General features: G+C 45.5%; 1 protein-coding gene and 2 long non-coding RNA genes across 4 annotated transcripts in view; 2 read left to right on the forward strand and 1 right to left on the reverse strand.

Annotated features, from left to right (window-relative positions):
• FSTL4 (follistatin like 4) overlaps nt 1-22,005 on the reverse strand; it is a 443,863-nt gene that overhangs the window by 238,778 nt on the left and 183,080 nt on the right. The window lies entirely within an intron of this gene.
• LOC112447415 (uncharacterized) lies at nt 1,435-4,275 on the forward strand. The gene is made up of 2 exons (XR_003035608.2): nt 1,435-1,748; nt 4,114-4,275. It is a non-coding gene; the product is annotated as an uncharacterized lncRNA (long non-coding RNA).
• Nucleotides 7,604-21,530, forward strand: LOC132345748 (uncharacterized). Its single transcript, XR_009495258.1, has 2 exons — nt 7,604-7,882; nt 20,260-21,530. It is a non-coding gene; the product is annotated as an uncharacterized lncRNA (long non-coding RNA).

A 22,005-nucleotide genomic window follows, 5' to 3' on the forward strand; every position in this document is an offset into this window, starting at 1 on the left:
ATAGGGATCCAGCAGGGAGCTGAAGCCTGTATCTTGTGCTGTGGGCAGGTTTTTTAAAGACCTAGAGTGAGGGCTTGCATTTGGAAGAGTGTGTGTAGAGGAGCAGTGATGTGGGCTGTATCAGCTGGAGCTGGATAATGGTCACAGTACTTGCCCACATCTTCCCTGACAACTCAATCTTAGACATGCCCAAGATGGTCTGGAGACAGGGTGTCTGTAAACTTTGAATCCGTCATTACAGAAGACACCCAAGTGCCTTGGAAGTAGTTGCAGAATTCAGGTTTGTATGAGAGCCAGGCAGAGACCCAGGTCTACAGCCAGTGCAGTTTCTACACACTGTGTGGAGTTCGGGGTAACAACCGGGCACTTCAGGAGTGCTTGCCAGCCAGCTCTCCATCCACCCATTCATTCAATGAATATTTATGAAGCACCTCTCATGGGCCACAGACCCTATTCTAGATGCCAGGGACACAGGCAGACTGGGACCCTGTCTTCAGTTCACTGATATCACAGAAAGACACACAAGAATGTGAACAAGTGAACACATATAAGGCAAATGTGGACTGCAGAAAAGGCCAGGAAGGAGTTAAACAGGGCACTGCAGTGGGCCGGCTTCCATCTGGAGGTCAGGAAAGAGAGGAGGTGAGAGTTGACCTGAGATCTGAAAGTCAAGGGGCAGAGCCCCAGACAGCACAGCAACTTGGGGTGCCAGAGCCCAGGGTACAGAACAAGCGGAGAGGGTCAGGCCTGGATTGCTTCCAGGCAGATCTCACAGGGCAGAACCAGTCTGTAGAGTCAAATTTGCTGTTTGCCCATCTGTATCCCCAGGGAAGTGGGGTGACTCTGGCTCCCTGAAAGCTTCAGTCAGTTTGTGGGAACTCAGTGTTGGAGGGGAGCCCCCTCTCCTGGGTTCAGCACCGCCTGCTCCACACCTGGTTAAAAGGCCTGTCCTCCAACACCCGCCCCCTCACCCCCCACCCCAGCTACCATTCCTAATATTTACACAAGCTTATCTAATCCTTACTTAGCCCTCGTAACAGCCCTGTAAGGTAGATGCACTGACCTCACTCTGAATGTGGCATGTACATCTGCCCACTTTACAGACTGGGAAATATGAGTCCTGCAGTGACATGCCGATGGTCACACAGCAAGTAGATTTTAGGTGGTGGAGCCTAGATTTGAATGAGTCTCACCCCAAATCTCTCAGACTTGGAATAATAAGCTCAGCCAGGAATATGAGTTCCCTCAAGGAACCCAGGCCAGAAGGGTTCAGATGTCTAGTCTGGGCTTCTCTAACATCAGGACACACACAGATGTCAGCACTCCTGGCCAGCAGGATCGCTGCTGCTCACACATCCCAAGAATACACAGCCTGGAGGCCAATTTAGCAACTTTTCTGAGGGCTATAGGCTCACAGCGTCACAGGAGGAAGTCCCGCTTGGATCTTAGAACACAGAATTCCAAGCCCACGCATCGTCATGCATGGACACCTGGCCCACAACCCCCTCCTTCCATTGTGATGTCTCAGCCTCAGTGGCCCACTTCCCCCCTCCTCTGGCCTTTTCCCCTGAAATTGTTAAGGTGACTGCTGGGCAGACGTGATGTCCTCTCAGTGACCACACAGTGCATCCTAAGCCGAGACTACTGTGTGCTTCATGAAAGAAGAAATTTGACCAGCTCGGAAACACTTGACCAATGTTCCAGCTTCCAAAGCTTAATAGAAACATATGGCTACCCATCGCTGGAAGGTAATGCTACTGTTCTGTGTGTGGCTCACAGATACTAAATTAAGGTCTGACAAATTGGCTTCAAAACACACCAATCAGTCAAAGCCAGAAATGCCTGGCACACAGAGAGGGAAGAAGGACTTCTAACCCTCAGCAGGCTCTCAATTCTGCCTGAGGAGTTTGATTCTAACCAATTCTACAGCAGACCAAAGCTCAGACTAGGATATTACACACTGTCCTACCTCCCTGGGCAAGGTTTCTGGAGGTAACTATTTCCGGTCAGGGATGAAGAATGTAAGTGCCAAAGGACACTCCTCTAAAACCTGAAAACAGGACTCTGATGAGGATACAAAATGAGCAGTGTTTAAGATTTATTCAACTCGGTTATGAGGGACCCTCAGGAAGGTAAAGCTGGTTCAAAGGAGAGTTGGTGGAGGTACGGGTGTTGGAGAGATTAGGTGGGATAAGGCTGCCAGGAAAGACGTACAACTGGGGAATGACCTACAGGGCAAGAACACCATACCCTTTGGGGGGTATTTTTTCCACCAGAAAGAAACAGTTTGCATTTTTACTGGAAACAAATCTGCAAGTTAATGTGTAACTGCATAGTGTGGGCCTTTGATGAACACAAACTAATGAGGTGAACAGAGATATAACTGCCTAGTTCAGAATGGTGTAGCATTTTGGGGTGAGTCTGTTAAAAGATGTTCCTGTATGACACAAGAGGACTTGCCACCCTCTCTTGGCCTTATTCCCAAGTTCTGGGTAATTTTCCCAATGTCAACAACAGTGGCAGATGTCATCTGAGTCACCTGCCAGGAATTTCATCCTTGTCTCCTTCCTGTGGAGCCCCCAGCCTCACAAAAGACCCCAGAAGGAGGAAATGAGACTGCAAACCACAGAGCTCAGCTCTGCTGGACTCTCACTTGAGAAAGACAAGTGAGGTGTGTGGGAACGTGAGGGCACGCTGGAGCTGGACGTGTGTGAGTGAACTCATCCTAGAATTTACGTGATTCCCAAATCCCATCTGGGTTTCAAGTAACTCAAGGTTAAAGCTCACATTGACCCAGCCCCGGGCTCCTGGCCTTGTGAGCTGTGTGAGCCCAGTCAAGTTTCCCACTCTCTTTTCCCTCTAATTTAAATACAAGGATAATGATGCTTTGCCCTTTACAGGATCTTTTTTTTTTTTTTTTTGAGGATTACATGAGCTGATTTGTGTGAAGGGCTTGGCACATAGTAGGCACTCAATTCAGACATTTGGAATTACTGACAGGTTAGTTATAGTCTTAAGGAGGTCTGCCTTAATGAAAAGGGGAACAAATTTATACTGCAAGTATTGCCTGGTTTTAAAAGGCAGACTCACAATAGCACGCTTCATAATATCTTGAGGAAATGCTTCCCTTGAAGCTTCCCCTGCACTGGAAACTTGCTTGACCCAAGTTAAGTCTGCCCAGCTTTCGGGGGCATCTGAAATCACACATTCTCAGGGCACGGTGAGCAGCACTGGCCTGCGGCCTCCACTCTGCACCCCAGGGCCTCTGACCTGAACACACTTTCGAAAGCAGCCTGGACATGGGCCCCGGTCCTGTGGCTGTAGCCGGCTGCTCTCCTCAGTCAGTCCTGGTGTTTCTCTCTCCTCTGGGAACCTTTTGCACTGTTATGCCATCTCTCCCTCTATAGTGTATTGATGACAGTGAAGCTACCTCACTCATGATTTCTAGAACTTTCTCCCTGAGGCCTCCCACAGGCATACTCCACTTAAAAGGGGCTCCCAGACTGCTAGCCTGGATCTTTATCTGGCTGTTTGCTGGCACTCAGCACTTCTCGCTGTGAAACTGGGGACCCCCACTCACATGGCTCCCCAGACAGTAGAGCAAGCCCTGGAGCAGGGCCACTGTAGCCAATCTCCACCATCACTCAGAGCTCCAGCGTGGGCATGAAGTGGTCTCTCTGGTTTCAGAGGAAAGACCAGGTTCTACTTCTGCTGAAGAGAGCTTGGCACAGGGCCTAGCACAGAGAGGGCTGAGGAAAACATCAGAAGAAAGACCAAATCTTATTAACACACTTCAGAGACCTAAGACAGCTGGCTTAGTAACCAGAAATCAATGGTTCTAAAGAAACAGACACGGCAACATAAGTAATAGAGTAGAAACTGGACAGCATTTGGTGGGAGAATGCACTGGACTGGACTGGGTTCTGTCTAGATTCCACCAAAGCAAGCCTTTTTCACATGTGAGCCCAGTTTCCATATGAGGGGTATCTATAATTCCCTGAGACTGGATTTAGGATGTCTATAAGAGCTTGTGTTCAACATGCACATCTTTGGGCTGTAGTAGAACTACGATAATCCCTCCTTTTTTCTTTTTGCCTCTATTTGCCCTACCAGGTTATCTCAACTGGCCTTTGAAGGGTTATTTTGAAGACATTTTTGGGAAGAAAAGCTGCATAAAAATGTGAAGCACAATTGGATTTTTGCCCTTGGGAGAGTTTCCTTAACAAAATGGTTTTGTTTTAGAGCACTTCCTCCAAATACATTCCTATCCCCAGGTTTCCGTTCATTGCCTAAAGCCTCTCCAGTTCACATCTGTCTTACTCTCTGTCACCAGGGCCCTCATTTTTCCTCCTGGTACTCAGCTCCCTTGTCACTTTCTCTGGGTCCTCGGGGGTCCCTGAGTCTTCCAGCTGAGGGGGGCAGATGTTGCTTCTCTCAGTGGGTCCCCTCTCTCGCTGATACCTCATTATGTGGGTTTGTTCCTGCTTCTCCACCAGCTAATGATTCAAGGCCGTGACACCTTGGGCTGCCTCCAATTATTTTGAGGATTATTGTGGAGACACTCAGCATGAGCCACCAGGATGCTTCCTAACACTTTAGACCTATGAACACAGAAGGGATGTTAAATCCTTCCAGGGCCATTTACCTGCTGTACAAATGCTGCCCCCAGGTCGACACATTATCCTGGTAGATCAGCTGTCATTGGTGTATCTTACAAAACTGAATAATATGTACTTCTTGATTATTCCTTTAAAGCAAGAAATGGAGTGCAACAAAAATATCTGATATTAGCACAGAAAAATTTAGTACTTTCTAGTCAGAAGGGCGGGTTTCCCAGGTGGTACAATGGTAAAGAATCTGCCTGCCAATGCAGGAGATGCAGGTTCAATCTCTGGGACAGGAATATTCCCTGGAGAAGGGATTGGCAACCTGCTCCAGTATTCTCGACTGGAGAATCCCATGGGCCAGAGGAGCCTAGCTGGCTACATTCTATGGTGTTGCCAAGAGTCAGATACAACTCGGGAACTAAACAACAATAATAACCACCAGAAGGGTATCAGTTTCTCCTCTTAAAGACCTGCCCTTTCTCTCTCAATCATAAAAATACATGCTGGATAATATCGAAACAAAGCTCAGTAATAGTATCAAATAGATAATTCCATTTCTACTCTGGTTTGCCTGAACCGAGCAGCTGCTGAGGCCTCTGGTAGGTGGGCCTGGGGGCCCAGGGAGGCTGGCTAACTATCCCTCCTGAACAGCTGGGTGTGCTGCAGCTCTGAGCTCGGGAGTGCACATGCTGAATGGACAGCCAGAGACTTCCTTCAGATGTCTCCGTAGGGGCCAGCGAAGTATTTCAGCATCTGAACCTGAGCTCCGGGGAGCAGGCAGTGGACAATAACCATCCACATGAGGGGGTCTGGCCTCCAGGGGGAAAAGAACAACCAGAATTAGAGCTGCTAGAGAAGGATAATGACTTCAACAGTCAACAAGATATCAAAACTCCAGGAGGAGTGAGCACAGCACAAGGAGGGTTTTCAAGAGTCATGATTTTTGAACCAAAAAGAAAATCAGAGGGATTTAAAAAGAGAATGGTCAGCACTGGGACTCAAATCTTCCAAGATCAAGTAGAGTACATATCTCAAGGCCCAGAGCAAAAAATAGAAGAAAAAAAAAAAGTTCTGAAATATAGTAGTCATTCTAAATAAAAACTTTAAGGAAAAAAAGGCACAGAAGACAACTTCTAAATATGTCCTTTTAAATGGTCAACCACTGCTTCAAATAAAGATCAGGAGCCAGACAGGGGTACTTGTCATCACCATTTTTATTCAAAAAGGAAGTGTAGTAAAACAAGAAGATGAAACATTAGTAAAAATTTGGAAGAGGCAACTAACAATTATCTCTTTTCACTAATTGTGCATCTGTATACTTAGAAAACAAAGAGGTTCTAGTGAAAAAATATGAAAATTTTAAGAGAATTATGATGAGGGTGGTTGGACAGATGATAAATATGCCAAAATTAATCATTCTCCTCTTCATTAGCAAAATAATTAGAAATGGAAAAGGGAAAATAGTCCACTCATAATAATGATAAGACCATAAAATATTTATGAATAAATTTAACAAGAAAGCCATAGGACTGATATGAAAAAGACTATAAAATATTATTGAAGGTCATAAAATAAGATTTGAACAAATGCAAAGACGTTTCACATTCTTGGGTGGGAAGACATTACCATAAATTTACAAATTTAATGCAATATTTTGGGAATTGGATAAAATAATCTCAAGAAGTTCATTTGGAAGAATAAATGGCCCCAGATAACCAAGAAAAATAAGAAAAAGAATAGTGAAGTGGGATGTGACTTTTCTGATATCAGAACATCAAACCAGAAAGCTGCTATATGATCAAATCAATAAGATAATGATTGAGGAATAGACAAATCAATGACTGCAGATATGACAATAAAATAGAAGAGGGTCCAGAAATAAATCCCCATGTATCTGAAAATTCGATGTATGACAAGAGTGGCTACTACATAGGGAACATGATAGTCATTTGATAAATGATAGTCACTGTATTTCGCCTAGCTATCCACCTGGAATGAAACAGCATCAGAAACTTCTCACAACACATAAAAGACAAAATTAAAGTAGCTGTACATGTTTAAATTATTCCTATTAAATGATGAGTGAATATAACAATACTTATACACTTTGTGCACAGCCTAAGCATTACAGTACAATAAACTATGTACTCATCAATGCACTTAAAAAAGTTTCATTAGTTTTGAATTCCTCCTATTTTATTCCCTCATTTCTACTCAGAGGTAAATATTATCTGGAATTTTTGTCTAATATCGTTTTGTTTTTCTTTGTAGTTTGAGCTCATCTTTGTATTTTTATGCAGTATACTGCTTTTTTTTTAAAAAACATGTTTCTGAACTTTACAGAAATGAATCACCCTATACTTACTTACCTGTGAAGTGACCTCTCTGCTTTTACACTGTAGTTTCACACCTTTGCATATACCTGCAATTCATTTTCACTTATGGTGCCCGTTGTACACACATGCCATTATTCATCTATACAGTTTATTTAGATTGTTGATTGCTTTTTCCCATGGTCCTCTTTCTCTCTTTTGTTTCTTTATTTTGGATTGAATACTTCACCTTTGGTTCTTTTCTTCTACTCAGATGAAAATTAAATATACTCTTTTTATTCTTCTACTCTTTAATCCATAAATTAAAAAATGTATAAATTAACCTAAGTCCAAAATTAACTAATAACTATACCCTCCACAGGAAGAACTTCAGACCATATGAACTATAATCACTCCTCCCTTGACCTAAATATATGAAAATAGTATATATTAATTCTGCTTTTATTCCTCATAATTCCTTCTTATGCCTTGAGTTTTCTTAGTTGTGTCTGTCTAAAATATCCATATTACCCTCATTTAAAAGAGTGATTTGTGCTCTGTAATTAATTCTATGTTCACAGATCTTTCCTCTCAACTTAATAAACATTTTATTATTCTGCTCTTTGGCTTCCTTGTTACTGAGATGTCAGCTGACAGCCTTTTCATTCTTTTGTATGTAATCCTTCTTTTCTCTTTGAATCATTTTAAAATCTTCACTTTGTTTTCCTGCAGTTTCTCCAGGACGTGAAAGCGTTAGTCGCCCAGCTGTGTTTGACTCTTTGAAACACCACGTACTCCTCCTGCCAGGCTTCTCTGTCCATGGGATTTTTCAGGCAAGAATACTGGAGAGGATTGGCATTTCCTTCTCCAGGGGATCTTCCTGACCCAGGGATGGAACCCGAGTCTTCTGCATTGCAGGCAGATTCTTCACCATCTGAGCCACTATGGAAGCCCCTCTATAATGTAAGTATGCAGATTTCTCTGCATTTGTTCTGCTTGCAATTCATTTGGCTTCCAGGAAGTGAGGATTCATGCCTTTCATCAGTTCATCACAGCCATCTTTACGTATTGTCTCTGCTCCATTATTTCTCTTTCCCCCCTCCCCAGGCATTCTGATTAGACACGTTACAAGTCCTCATTCTACCTCCTTCTATCTCAGTATCTCTTATCTCTTTCACATTTCCCATATTTGGTTTCTCTGTGCTGCATTCTATGTAATTTTTTTCTAATTCATCTTCTAACTCCTGAATTCTTCAGGCTTTTTCTAATCTACTCTTGCACTCTCTCATTGAGCATTTATCTGTGAATGTTTATTTCTGAAAGTTCTATTTAGTTCTTCATGAAGATGAATGGTCATCTCAAGACTCTCTTGATTTTCAACCATATTTGAATCTTCAAAAATCATTAAACATATATTTTATATTCCGAGTCACATTGTTATTTATGCTGGTTGTTGCATGGTGTTTCTCCCCCATGGCATTTCAAGTTTATTTTTTTAAGAATGAGCTCACACTTCTTGGAAGTAGATCTGTGAAAATTCTGGATGCACAGTTTGAAGATGGGCTCATCTTGAGCTAAGCACTTGTGCTAGGTACTCAAGGACTCCATCATTCTGGGTTAAGCTCAATTTTATGCTTGAGATTTTACAGACTACCTATGTAGTCTGCATCTGAGCTACAATTTCTTATAGAGATCACCATGTGGTTATATGTTATCATGAGATTTTTTTCCCTTAATTTTTTTTACTCTTTTAATTTTGTGCAAGGACTTGAGACAAGCACATTCTCTTGTACCTGCTTGTGACAGGGTATGTTTCTTTCTTGTTTAATCCTCCATTGTGGATGTAACCCCTTGGAGTTTCTGGTTTATGATGGGAAGGAGAGAAATTTTTCCAGATATATCCAACTTGGAAGGACCCTGGGGTTTGTCGTTGCTGCTCTGAATTATGCTGGGTGATCAAACCAAAGCTAAGGTTCACCCAGTTTGGCCAAAGCCCTCCAGGCAAACCCAGCTTCCAGCTACATTACTCTCTGGGTTCCTTATTTCACTTTCTTTTTTTAACCTCTAAGTATTCCTTACATTCTTACCAGCACATCAATGCCTGTAAGGATTTAAAAATATATTTCTCTGCCACACCGCCAGAGGCAGAAGTTAGGTTATGACTTTTAAAAGTATTATATAACAATTACAAAGCTGAGGTAAATACAGGGATACAACACTCAACGCAGCACTGGTCAGCTCTTTGGAAAGTGGCTGAGAATTGTTCCTGCCACAGAAGAGACTCGGGGAAGCCTGTGGTCACTGCCAGATAGCCTCTTGCCATTTTTCTGAGTCCACCTGCATGTTTAAAGCAAACTTCAGCTCTTCCAACACCAGAAAGTTACAAATTAAAGAGAAGTCTATGAATGGGATGCAGTGGAGGGAAAAAAGACACAGTTATCACCAGTAACCTATGTCCCTATCTTCTACCTCAAAGCCCAGAGCAAGGCCACTTAGGAGCAGTACTTTTCTCAGTATAGTGAGGTGGCCGGTGACAAATACAAGATCACTGACTTACCACTTGCAGACCACTTGTGATAACAGAAATAAAAAAGACTGAGTTGGGTTTGAAGTATCTTCTGAATAAGCAATGCCTTTAGGCACAGTGTGGGTCTATGACCTGTAATGCCATCTGATCTCTAGTTTATATTGACCAGAACAAACCTGCTTTTGACTGGTCCTCCTCTCCTGAGGCAGACTCAGCGGAGAGGGAGGGCTTTGCTCTCATTGACACGTTTCTAACTAAAGCCTGGGCAGAAGTCATTCTGTACCAGTTATTGGATCAACCTTATCTAGAGTGGCAAAACGGGACAATATTTAAAACCAAAATATCCTTCTAAGCAGGTCTTATTGGCCAAAACAAAACTATGTTTGATTTGTGACAACAAGCATACTTATCATTTCACATCTAAATGTGTCAGAATGACTTTTGCTATTTTATTCCAAGGGGAGAAAATTCTAATACTATTTTAATTTCAAAAATTCATAGTTAAGAGGTAGGCAAGTGGGGAGTGGGGTACCACAAGGAAGGGGACCAAAGAATGAAGGCCATATTGGTTCTAGTAGCAGCGCACTGGGCAGTGGCAGGTGGGATAAGGACCCACAGAGGAAGATGGGGTCAGGATATTACTTTATATACAGGGGAACCTAGCAATAGATGCATACCTTGAGGATAATGGGAGCCAGGTTTCTTACAGAAGAGAGTTACAAATAAGAAAAGAGGGAAGCTAAAATGAACTCTAGAAAATGAACTGTGTGTGTGTGTCCTGTGTGTCTTTTCTGAGAGGAGCCAGGAGCAGTAAAACTCCAGTAGTAAGGAGCACATTTTATTCTCATGTCTTGGTTTCTATATGCAATTCACCACTAATGGGAACCAAGGCTCTTTGAAAAAAATGGCTTATTCCAGGGAAGGGGCAGGGAAAGTATAAGAATAGCCCAGGGTATCTTTTGCCAGAAAGTAAGGAAAAGTCTTTTAAAAAAAAAATCATGGAACATATCAAAAGATGCAGAATACAGTTTGAAGAAGCTCCTGCTGGCCAAATCTTGGACCTCCTGAAAATAATGATAGCAGCAGGTAATATCCCATTGAATAAACAGAAATCCACAAATCCACAGTGAGTTTTAAAAACTGAGCAAATAAATGGGGTAAAGTAGAAAAGTCTTCCTTACAGTAGAATTTCAATTAATAAGAATAGAAGAAATAAAGGAGGTAGAAAATTTTAATTTGGCAATGATAGTATTAATTATTTCAGGCCAAGAAAATCAATAAATGTTAAAATTGGTGGGTGAGAAAGGAATAAAAGGGTATTTACTAGCTTCAAAATATCTCATCAGAAAACATTTATTAGTTTTAAAGGAAAACAGAGTAACTTTACAGTGGAGAAAGCTGGTAGATATCATCTTATTCAAGTGATCAAAGTTAACATTACCAGCGATGGGACAGGTTGCCATCAATTCTTAGTTGATGGGATGCAGGAGGAGAGCTCCATCCTAAAGGAGATCAGTCCTGGGTGTTCACTGGAGGAACTGATGTTGAAGCTGAAACTCCAATACTTTGGCCACCTGATGCAAAGAACTGACTCATTTGAAAAGACCCTGATGCTGGGAGGGATTGGGGGCAGGAGAAGAAGGGGATGATAGAGGATGAGATGGTTGGATGGCATCACCGACACAAAGGACATGGGTCTGGGTGGACTCTGGGAGTTGGTGATGGACAGGGAGGCCTGGCATGCTGCAATTCATGGGGTCCCAAAGAGTCGGACACGACTGAGCGACTGAACTGAACTGAGGAGCAGAGCTCATCATAACTTCAGTTTTATTCTTGCCCAAAATTCACAACTTCAGTGTAGTCACAAACAAACATGAGATGAACCCAAATTGAGAGACATTATTAAAATGACTGGCCTATAATCTTAAAAAATGTTAAGGATATGAAGGCCAAGAAAGGATTGAAGAACTGTTCTGCATTGAAGCAGGCTGAGGATAGATGACAACTAAATGTAATGGGTGGTTCGATGTGACGTCTCTTACTATAAAGGATACTGTTAGGATGAAACTTCAATGAGGTCCTCTGTGAAGTATATTTTGGAGTCCTTTGTATTGTTCTTACAATTTCCCAATAATATGGTAGACATTAAAAAAAAAAGGCATCTAAAATTTCAGACAGAAGTATATCTCTGTATAAGACAGAAATTTCCAAAAGATTGCTGCTCCTTTTATAACAACAAAAAAAACTCAGAAGGACTACAATTCATACCTTATTTTTAGTCATGTGATAGTAATAAAGGAATATATGTCTAAGTGAACCAAATTCAGAGAAGAGGAAGCCTTTAATAGAACTTAATATACAATATATTCAATTTATTCAGTTCAGTTCAGTTCAGTCGCTCCGTCGTGTCCGACTCTTTGCAACCCCATGAATCGCAGCACGCCAGGCCTCCCTGTCCATCACCAACTTCCAGAGTTCATGTCCGGGATGGACTCATGTCCATCGAGTCAGTGATGCCATCCAGCCATCTCATCCGCTGTCGTCCCCTTCTCCTCCTGCCCCCAATCCCTCCCAGCATCAGAGTCTTTTCCAATGAGTCAACTCTTCGCATGAGGTGGTGAAAGTACTGGAGTTTCAGCTTCAGCATCATTCCCTCCAAAGAAATCCCAGGGCTGATCTCCTTTAGAATGGACTGGTTGGATCTCCTTGCAGTCCAAGGAACTCTTAAGAGTCTTCTCCAACACCACATTAACTGGACTTAAATAAGAATAAGCTGATTAGACAGAGCAGGTAATGAGATCAACAAATTCCAATGTAAGTCAATAATAAAAAGGACTGAACACAGTAAAAGAAATACAGTAAAAAAAAAAAAAATGCAACAGATCACCAGAGAGCTAGGAGAACATCTGAATAGGACTAACATACATGTGTTATTGACTATGCCAAAGCCTTTGACTGTGTGGATCACAATAAACTGTGGAAAATTCTGAAAGAGATGGGAAACCAGACCACCTGACCTGCCTCTTAAGAAACCGTATGCAGGTCAGGAAGCAACAGTTAGAACTCGACATGGAACAACAGACTGGTTCCAAATAGGAAAAAGAGTATGTCAAGGCTGTATATTGTCACTCTGCTTATTTAATTTATATGCAGAGTACATCACGAGAAACACTGGGCTGGAGGAAGCACAAGCTGGAATCAAGATTGCCGGGAGAAATATCAATAACTTCAGATTCACAGATGACACCACCCTTATGGCAGAAAGTGAAGAACTAAAGAGCTTTTTGATGAAAGTGAAAGAGGAGAGTGAAAAAGTTAGCTTAAAGCTCAACATTCAGAAAACTAAGATCATGGCATCTGGTCTCATCACTTCATGGCAAATAGATGGGGAAACAGTGGCAGACTTTATTTTTGGGGCTCCAAAATCACTGCAGATGGTGACTGCAGCCATGAAATTAAAAGACGTTTATTCCTTGGAAGGAAAGTTATGACCAACCTAGGCAGCATATTAAAAAGCAGAGACATTACTTTGTCAACAAAAGTCTGTCTAGTCAAGGCTATGGTTTTTCCTGTGGTCATGTATGGATGTGAGAGTTGGACTATAAAGAAAGCTGAGCACCAAAGAATTGATGCTTTTGAACTGTGGTGTTGGAGAAGACTTTTGAGAGTCCCTTGGATTGCAAGGAGATCCAATCAGTCCAACCTAAAGGAGATCAGTCCTGGGTGTTCACTGGAAGGACTGATGTTGAAGCTGAAACTCCAATACTTTGGCCACCTGACACGGAGAGCTGACTCATTTGAAAAGACCTTGATGCTGGGAAAGATTGAGGGCAGGAGGAGAAGGGGACGACAGAGGATGAGATGGTTGGATGGCATCACCGACTCAATGAACATGCGTTTGGGTGGATTCCAGGAGTTGGTGATGGACAGGGAGGCCTGGCATGTTCATGGGATCACCAAGAGTCAGACATGACTGAGCAACTGAGCAACTGAACTGAACTGAACATACATGTAATCTGAGTTTCAGGCGAGGACAGAAAGCACAGCATGGAAGAAACATGAGATCTTGCTAGGGTGATAGAAATGGTTAAAGTTTTGATGTGAGTAATGGCGTATATATTTGTTACAAATTATTAACAAAGACCTATGCATTGGGGTCTCAAAGAGTCGGACACGACTGAGAGACTGAACTGAACTGACTGAACTGATGCATTTCATTGTATGTAAATTATACTTCAATTAAAAAAAAAATCCACATTCAGGTGTTACTTTTTTCAAGAAATGCTTAAGATTAAATGATCACAAACAGAAAGTGAAGAAATCTTTAATATTGCTCCGATACCTCACTCAGCAATTGCAGGGCTTACCACTTTTCTGGCTGGGTGGAAGGACTTTGGTCTAGGTTCTGGGAGGAGGGTGGGGCCCTGAGACAGGGCGTGTGTGCTCAGTCGCCTTCGACTCTGATTAAGTTACTGAGCATGCAGTGACTCCTGGGAAAATTCCCTGGTGGAATCGGATGATCTCAAACAGTGCTGCAGGAACAGGGAGTCTGCTGGAGTCTGGCAGAGATCGCGAGCTGTGCCTGTTTCCAGAAGTGCTTCTGAAGCCAGAGAGGGTAATACAGCAGCCCTGGCTGGCTTACCTTTCTGAGACTGCAGCTAGGGCTGGCTTCACGGTCAGTGCTGGACATGTGCCTGCTCTCTGCACTTCACCTCTTGCGTGACCCCGGGCTAGATGGCTGTGCTGTAGGAAGCCTCACTTTCACCTGGTGAACTCTGCACCTGCTCCCTTGCTGTGTGTTCTCCAAGAACACACTCTGGGAGACACCGGTCATGTGGCTCTAGAAGTGAGGCCTTCTGATATCTTATGTGCTCAATTCAGAAACAATTCCTAAATGATGCTTTTGGGAAAATCACAAGCGAGACTATCTTCTCACCCTGTATGCAAGCTCATAGGACATAGAATGGAGAAGGAAATGGCAACCCACTCCAGTATTCTTGCCTGGAGAATCCCAGGGATGGAGGAACCTGGTTGGCTGCTATCTATGGGGTCATACATAGTCGGAAACGACTGAAGCACTTAGCTGTAGCTGTAGCACATAGAAGCAAGCTGGGCTGGTTTTATTGTTGCCCATTCATTCATTCGTCCTAATACTTTATCTCCTACTGCATGACAGGCCCTAATCTATGTACTGCAGATACAGCAGTAACCAAAACAGACAAAATCCTTGCCCTCGGGGAACTGAAATTCAAGTGGAGGAGACAGACAGGAGTAGTAAGTGCCATGAAGAAAAAGATATCAGGGAAAGTGGATGAGGAGGGCAGGGGTGCAGAACTATTTAGATGAGGTGGTCAGGGAAGGCCTCTTGGAGGAGATAGCCTTTCATGACTTGTATGAAGTGAGGAAAGAGGATCTGAGTACAGAGCAACGGCCGAGTCCCTGTGGTGGGAACAGATGTGTTTTCAAGGAGGAGCAAGAAGAGTGTCTGGGGTGATGGAGAGGGGAGGAGAGTGGCTGAAGAGGTGAGGGAAGGAGGTGACCCAGAGCCGGCAGGGCCGTGCGCGGAGCCCTGACTGCAGCCCAAGTGTGACGGCAAGCCGCTGGGGGATTCTGAGCAAGAGAACAATTCGATATGATTTATGCTTTTAAAATGGATTCTGGCTTCAGGTGGCGTGGTGGGAGGAAGCATGGCTGAAATAGCAGCCTAAGGAGAAGCAAATAGATCGCCTTAGGAGGCTGCTGGAGTTGCCAGAGCAAGAGGTGCTGGGGCCTGGACTGGGGGAGGCGGGGGGTGGGCGGCGGGGAGAGTGGAGGGATTTCTGTGCTGTTTCAGGCAGGGCTTGCTGACACAGCAGATGATGCTGTGAGTGAAAGAGAGAGTCAAGGTTCTTTCCTGAATAACCAGGTGAAGGCTGCTTGCTCTTCACTGAGGTGGGGAGTAATCAAGTTTGCTCATAAATTCAAGAGATTTATTCCAACTACACTAAGATTGAGGCATCTATTAAGTGTCCAAGCACAGAAAAGCAAGGGAGCAGATGGCTTTGTGGGCCTGGAGTTCAGGAAACAAGTGTGAACTGGAGACAGAGAACTGCAAGATTTTAAAATCACGGGACTAGATGACATCACCCAGGGAAAGAGTACGGACAAAGAAGAAAAGAGGGCTACCCTGAAAAAAAATTATTCTTAGACAATTATCAAGTGCGGAAATTTGTGAAACTTAATTCCATTTCTGTGGTAGGAAATTTAATTTGAAAACTACATGTTTAATTAGGTTATTCAGGCTACCTTAGGAGAAACTCTTGCCAAACTTGTTTTTCCTTTACAAGTTGTTCCAGATTAGAAACAAGACCCAAGGTCCCCGGGACTGGGTTAATGTTCTGATGCCTGAGGCTGCTAATGTGGTGGTCTGGGAGCCTGAGGCCAGATGAACAGGGAACAGACGAGCTGCGCACCTCCAGTTGTGGAGTTCCCTGTACCCGGTTTCTGTATGGGGACCATAATGAAGAAAGAGAAAATCCCCTGGTATTACCATCACAACATGTTGGAGCTGGCGCGCTGGCTTTGTCCTCAGACTGCACAGAGGAACCTGTTTCCTGGCCACTGTTTCCAGCTCCTGTTTGACCATTTGGCACTGCTGATCTTGATGGAGAGGGTACCCGAACATGCATTCACTTACATCAGTGGAAACTTCAGTTGTCACCCCATTCAGGAGGCACTCAGCTCTCCCGTTTGCATTTTAGGAGCTGGAGGCCTGAGCCTTGTTACCTCACATACCCTGGTGTCCCTACTGCGGGGCTGCACACAGGGCTCCCCGCTGAGAGATGCTCCACATGTCTGTTCCCTACCCTCAAAGGCAAAGGGTGCTGCCCGACTGCAGCGACAGGAGGAAATAAGCCCTTGTCACATGCAAATAGGAGCTTCCAGTCAGCTGTGTGCTGGAAAGGGGGTAGTCACAGTGGGGAGACCAAGAGGTGGATGGAGGCTCTGAAGGGGCCTGGAGTGGGACAGAGAGTGGGTGGGGGCAGTGACAGTGGTGAAGGGGAGGAAGGTTGAGTGGCAGCGGGATGACTGCGGCAATGAATGGTGGCTGCCCATGGTGGCGAGGGAGGGGACCAGTGGTGGGACCATTTTCTTCCCCTCTGAGAATGAGCCCCCTAAACGACTCACCACAGAGGTCAGGGGACCTGCATAGGGCAGGAGGAAGATGGAAATGACTTAGTATGAGCCTTTTTATACACAAGAACACAGGATAGGTCCGTGAAGGCTGGGTGACCACAGGCCAGGACTAGAGCCCTTCCATGTACATGGCCCAAGTTCTGAGCTGAGGCGGGGCAGTGGGGGATGGTGCTGTGGTCCCAGGGGGTAAGGTGGCGAGGAACAGGGGAGCCTGGCATGCTACAGTCTCTGGGGTCACAAAGACTCAGACACGACCTGGCAACTGAACAACAACAACCAACCCACCCCCACGTCACCTCTGCTCCAAGACAAGGGGCACTCGCAGATAAACGGCCACACCTGCCTTTGTGAAACCAGGACCTTCTGCACAAGAGAAAGGGCATTCTGTGTGACACCACTAGAGGGAGCCCCTGTACCCCGGGTTTCTGGGACCACCAGGACCTGAGGCAGCCTGCGGGTCCTGGGTAGACGGCACCCCTGAACTTTCTGGCAGTTCAAAAAGTCAGTGCGGAGAGACTCCATTCACTGGTTACTAGTGGAGATCTGTGGGCAGTGCCGGAGGCTACAGCAGGAAATCTTATGAAATAATCATATCAGAATGATGAAAACCTCCTGGGACCAGCTGACAACACAGGCAGTTCACGGAAAATGTGAGAAACGTGCAACCCAATGGAAATGTTTTGGAGATGGGGAATAGGGAGATATTTTGATTCAATACATGAAAGACAAGGAAATAGCATGTTGTGAAGAGTTCTGAGTTTGCAGCTGCTCAGTTTTGATGTTGAGGTGGTCCGGGGCACCTTGGTTTGCTGGCCCACACTCCCTTTCTGTTGGTGATGCTGAAATACTGGCAGGTTAGATGAGTGTCCTCTGAAAGGCCAGTGGAAGGCTGGTCTGGGCAGGGAAGCTGACAGTGACCTGATCACGTCGTCACATGGGCCATTTTGGCTGACTTCACTACGCACAGTTCCCATTTCTGGGCTCACTTCTAAAGACGAGAGAAGGGAAAGCATACTGGCATTGGAGTTCGACAATACTGAGCTCCTCTTCTGGAAAATGGGAGAGCAAACCTTCCCCTGAGGTCAGCAGAGAAGAATACAACAATGAACATTAAACAGCTGGCCTAGCCCCCAGCCAGTACCTGAAAAAGGCTAGATCTTTCCCCCTTCCCAATAAAGAGACATTCCATTGAGAGGAAATCTATGAAAACAAATCAAAACATCCTTTACATGAAATTTCTCATCTGTATCAGATTGTGCTGAAATTTTCGCCTGTGGATTAACCTGTTTCAAGTGAACATTGACAAAAAAGATTGATGGGCTCCCATTTATTGAGCATTTACTATGTTCCAGACAGTAAAAGTGCTCGATATAGATTTTCTTCATGGGTGAAGGTGGTACCAAATTGCAAAAACACTTTACTACATAGGTATTAGTTTGTACATCTTTTTAATATTAAAATTTCATTCATGACAAAAAAAAAAAAAAAAGAATTTTAGCTTATGCCCAAGATTTGTCCCAGAAGCTGTTCTCCAGTTATTCAGATAGCCTGTCCCAACTGCCCTGTAGCAGGAGACTCAAAGCAAAGCATCTTGACACAAAGCGAAACACACAAGACAAGGCCCTTCCCAGGCGGCAAAGCTGTTAAACTGCCAGGCCTGAGGCTTAGCAACTGTCCACAGCAGGAGCTGTGCTGAGATATTAAGGAAGAGACATAAGGGAAAACTATTTTGAATGTGCATTTAGATGCTTCAGCAGAAAACCTGACAAAGTAATTAGCAGACTCCTGTGAGGGAAGATTTAAGGCCCGGCTGACCTTCTAAGGCACTCATGACAGCTGAATCTCCACTGTTGGAGATTCAGTTCTTGGGATTGCCCTTCTGGGCTCCTCTCAGAAAGGATAAGTTTGAACTTTAAGTTAAAGTATTCAGGGACTGAATGGTGGTCCAGTGGCTAAGACTCCATGCTCCCAAAGCAGGAGACCGGGGTTCAATCCCTGGTCGTGGAACTAGATCCCACTTGCCATGACTAAGAGTTCACATGCCGCAACTAAGACCCAGCACAGCCAGATAAATTTAAAAAATAACAATACGTATTTTAAAAAGTTACAGCAGTCATTCATTCACTTACTGAATAATTTTGCATTCCTACTATGGGCTAGGCATTATGTCCTGGGAATACAACAGAGAACAGGAAAGACCTGGACCCTGTCCTCAAAGCTCATGGCTACTACATACAGCACTGCAGTTTCTTCACCACACAGCGTCCAGGGAGGATGAAATCTAGTTCACGGTCTGTGTTTCCTGGCATCAGATTGAACTTATCTGGATGAGGGGACACTACTGTCTTTGAACAAAGGTGTCCTCTACTTGCCAAGCCAAGAACTCACAGTGCTCTATTTGCCTATTGGGGGCACTTTCATTCTGATGCATATGAAGGCTCTGGAGGAGACTGTCCTGAACACAGAGTTACAGGACCACGACTGTCTCACTGATGTCTGCATAGCCTACTGGTGTGGGCAGAGGCCTCCTCCTGGCCCACAACCAGGCCTCAATGGGAGGAAAGAGACGTGGAAAAGAGAGTCTGTGTTTGAAGTTGGGATGAGGGGAAGGGAAGCAGGACCACGTGGGTGGACCCCAGTCCTGCTGCCCTGTGTTGTGGAACCCACTAGACAAGACTCTCCTCTCCCTGGCCTCGGCCCCTTCCTCTTCTCTTTGGGGGCAGGTGGGACTGGACTGTTTGTGACTTTCCTCGTAGCTCTCAACAACCCTGATTGGGCCACCATCTCCAGGAATAGGCCTTTGATCTCTAAAGAAACCATCTCTCCCAAATAAAAAATTCTTCCAACAGAGAATGTGCTAAGGGTCTAGTGAGTGTGGCCCTTTATGCTGACCATAGGAGAGTCTTCCCACCAAGGGAGGGAGTGCAGAGCATCTGGGAGCCTTTAGACGTGAGGACGAGACCTGCCTCCCATCCCTCTGCAGGGCTGGGCTGACCAGCAGGACCAGCGGGCTTCGGGCTCCAGTATAATGAGCCACCGGCACTGTGTGGGGGCTCTGGGCAGACAGGCCATGCTGCCCTGCCAGCCTGGAAGCTCCCTAATTGGAGAACATCCCGAAGGTGGTCTCCTGACAAAGGTCATTAGGGGAGAGAGTAACAATTCTGATTACTCATAACACAGCTCCTATGGCCAATTAACAGCAGAGGAGGCTGAGCTGCATCACTAGGGGGTGATCTATACGGTTTTGTGTCTCCTGATGGACTGGACAGCAGGCAGCTGCAGAGCAGAGGAAATGATGGCAGAAGGGGTGGCAGAGGTGGGGCTGAGGGAGGAATCACCTATGAGCATCCACCTTCATGCCAATCCCTGCTGTAATGACATGTGGTTAGAACCTCCAAGTCCCTTCTTCAGGTTAACAAACAACACTGCCTCCACAAGGCAAGAACCCAGACCCCAGACTCTCCTTTCAGAGAGTCAGCACAGGTTTGGGAAGGAGCACGCTGATGTTTGAGGTCCTAAAACCACGTTAGTCTCAAGGAGTCTTGTCACATGCTCAGCCTTGGATCTCTAAGCTCAAAGGCTCAGGGGAAGTTTGGTTTTACTGAATCAGAAAATAACCCAGTGTTCCATCTCACAGGCTGACCCACATCATCTCCACCAGAAGATGCTGGCAGTGTCACCAGAAGAGAGTCAGCCAGCCCTGGGATACCGCCTTCTTCTGCTTTCACCGGCTGTGTGATCTTGGACCAGTCACACAACCTCTCTGAGCCTCAGTTTGTACAGCTATAGAGCAGAGATAACAACCAGTACCTTGCCAAAGGGTAAGAGAGGGCTCAGGCACAGTACCCAACTTAGAAGGTTCTCAGTACTTGGAAGCGCTCCTTGTTCCATCAGTTTCTTCAGCCAAACGCTATGCTAAAGGAATGATCTGGGACTTCCCTGGTGGTCCAGTGGTTAAGAATCTGCCTTCCAATGCAGGGGATGCAGGTTTGATCCCCAGTCAGTGAACTAAGATCCCATATGCCATGGGGCAACTAAACCTACACACTGCAATGAAGACCCAGCACAGCAAAAAAAAAAAAAAAAAGTAAAGAATCCAGAAGCCTGACAGGACGACAGGGTGCCTCCCGGCTGAGGAGCTGTAACTCTCCATCTCAGGGGCTTGCTTTTCTCCACAGCAGGGTGGCCACCATCTCTAGGGCTCCCCAAGCCCTGAGACACTGGACTCCTCCTAGTGGGAGGGTGTGAGCAAAGGGCTATACAGGAGTGCTCCTCACCAGTGCTTCCTGCTAGGAGTACGCGTAACTGGGCGTGGGGAGGTGTTCAGGGTAAAAAATGCAAATTTCTAGACTCCACGTCCAGAGATTCTGACGCAGTAGTTCTGGGGCAGGGACTGGGAGTGTGCCTTTTTAATGAGTGCCCTGCTAAGTTAGGTTGCAAAGCTGTGGACCACACATTGGGAGGCCCCGCAGGGCTCTAGCTCGCGCAGTGGGGACACACAAGGCTTTGACCCAGGCAGCAGCCCTGCCTGTGCTGTGGGCAACACACCTGCTCGGGGGCTTCACCTGGCCACATGCACCAGAGAAGTGCGGGCATCTGGGTCTCTCAGGGCAGGTGCACAGGACATCTGCTTTCCATTATGGATCTTTCTGGAAAGTTAGGGGTGCCCAGAGGGTAAGAGAGAGTGAGCTGGGGTGGGGGGCGGTTATTTCAAGGACTCTGCTGAAGCCCCTAATGGGAGAAGAATCGCCCTCTAAACCCCGATGTCAACTTCCTTTAGTTGTGAGGTCGTGAGTAATGCGTGGATAACAATGCCTGAGGGGTGCCAAGCTGGGAATGAGTTACTTTCAAGACAATGAATTTTGAGTGGATTTAAATTTATCCTGATAAAAATCTCATTCTCACATACGTGTGCTCTGAAAGCCTGTTGTGTATGTATAAGGGACTGCACCAGCGTGTGTGGACCCAGGCAGGGCTTCTGGTCTTCCATACTTGGGTACACAGGACAGATGATGAAACCTGTCACGTGTCATGGCAGGAGACAGGCCTGCTGCACCACCTGGGCTGTGGCCCGGGGCTCCCTGTCTCATCCCAGGGCCCCTGGACCGGCACCTGGCTACCTCACCCTGCTGCTGCCTCTGATTGGAGCCATGGGGGTCTCTGGAGGGACATGAGGCACGCCCTGCCCACAGCCAGCAAAACAGGAAAGACAACAGGTAGGGGTGGAGGGGAGGGCTGGAGTAGGCCCATTCTGAGTCCCTGTGGTTCACAGTGAAGCCCAGACATTCCTCCCATGAGAGACACGTGAGTGGGAGACGCTGGGCAGGTGCTCCACCTCACAGCAGCCTAGAGCCCTGAGCACGGGGCTACCCTGTGTGAACGG

The sequence above is a fragment of the Bos taurus genome, chromosome 7 (genome assembly GCF_002263795.3).
Source record: "Bos taurus isolate L1 Dominette 01449 registration number 42190680 breed Hereford chromosome 7, ARS-UCD2.0, whole genome shotgun sequence".
NCBI classification, from domain to species: domain Eukaryota; kingdom Metazoa; phylum Chordata; class Mammalia; order Artiodactyla; family Bovidae; genus Bos; species Bos taurus.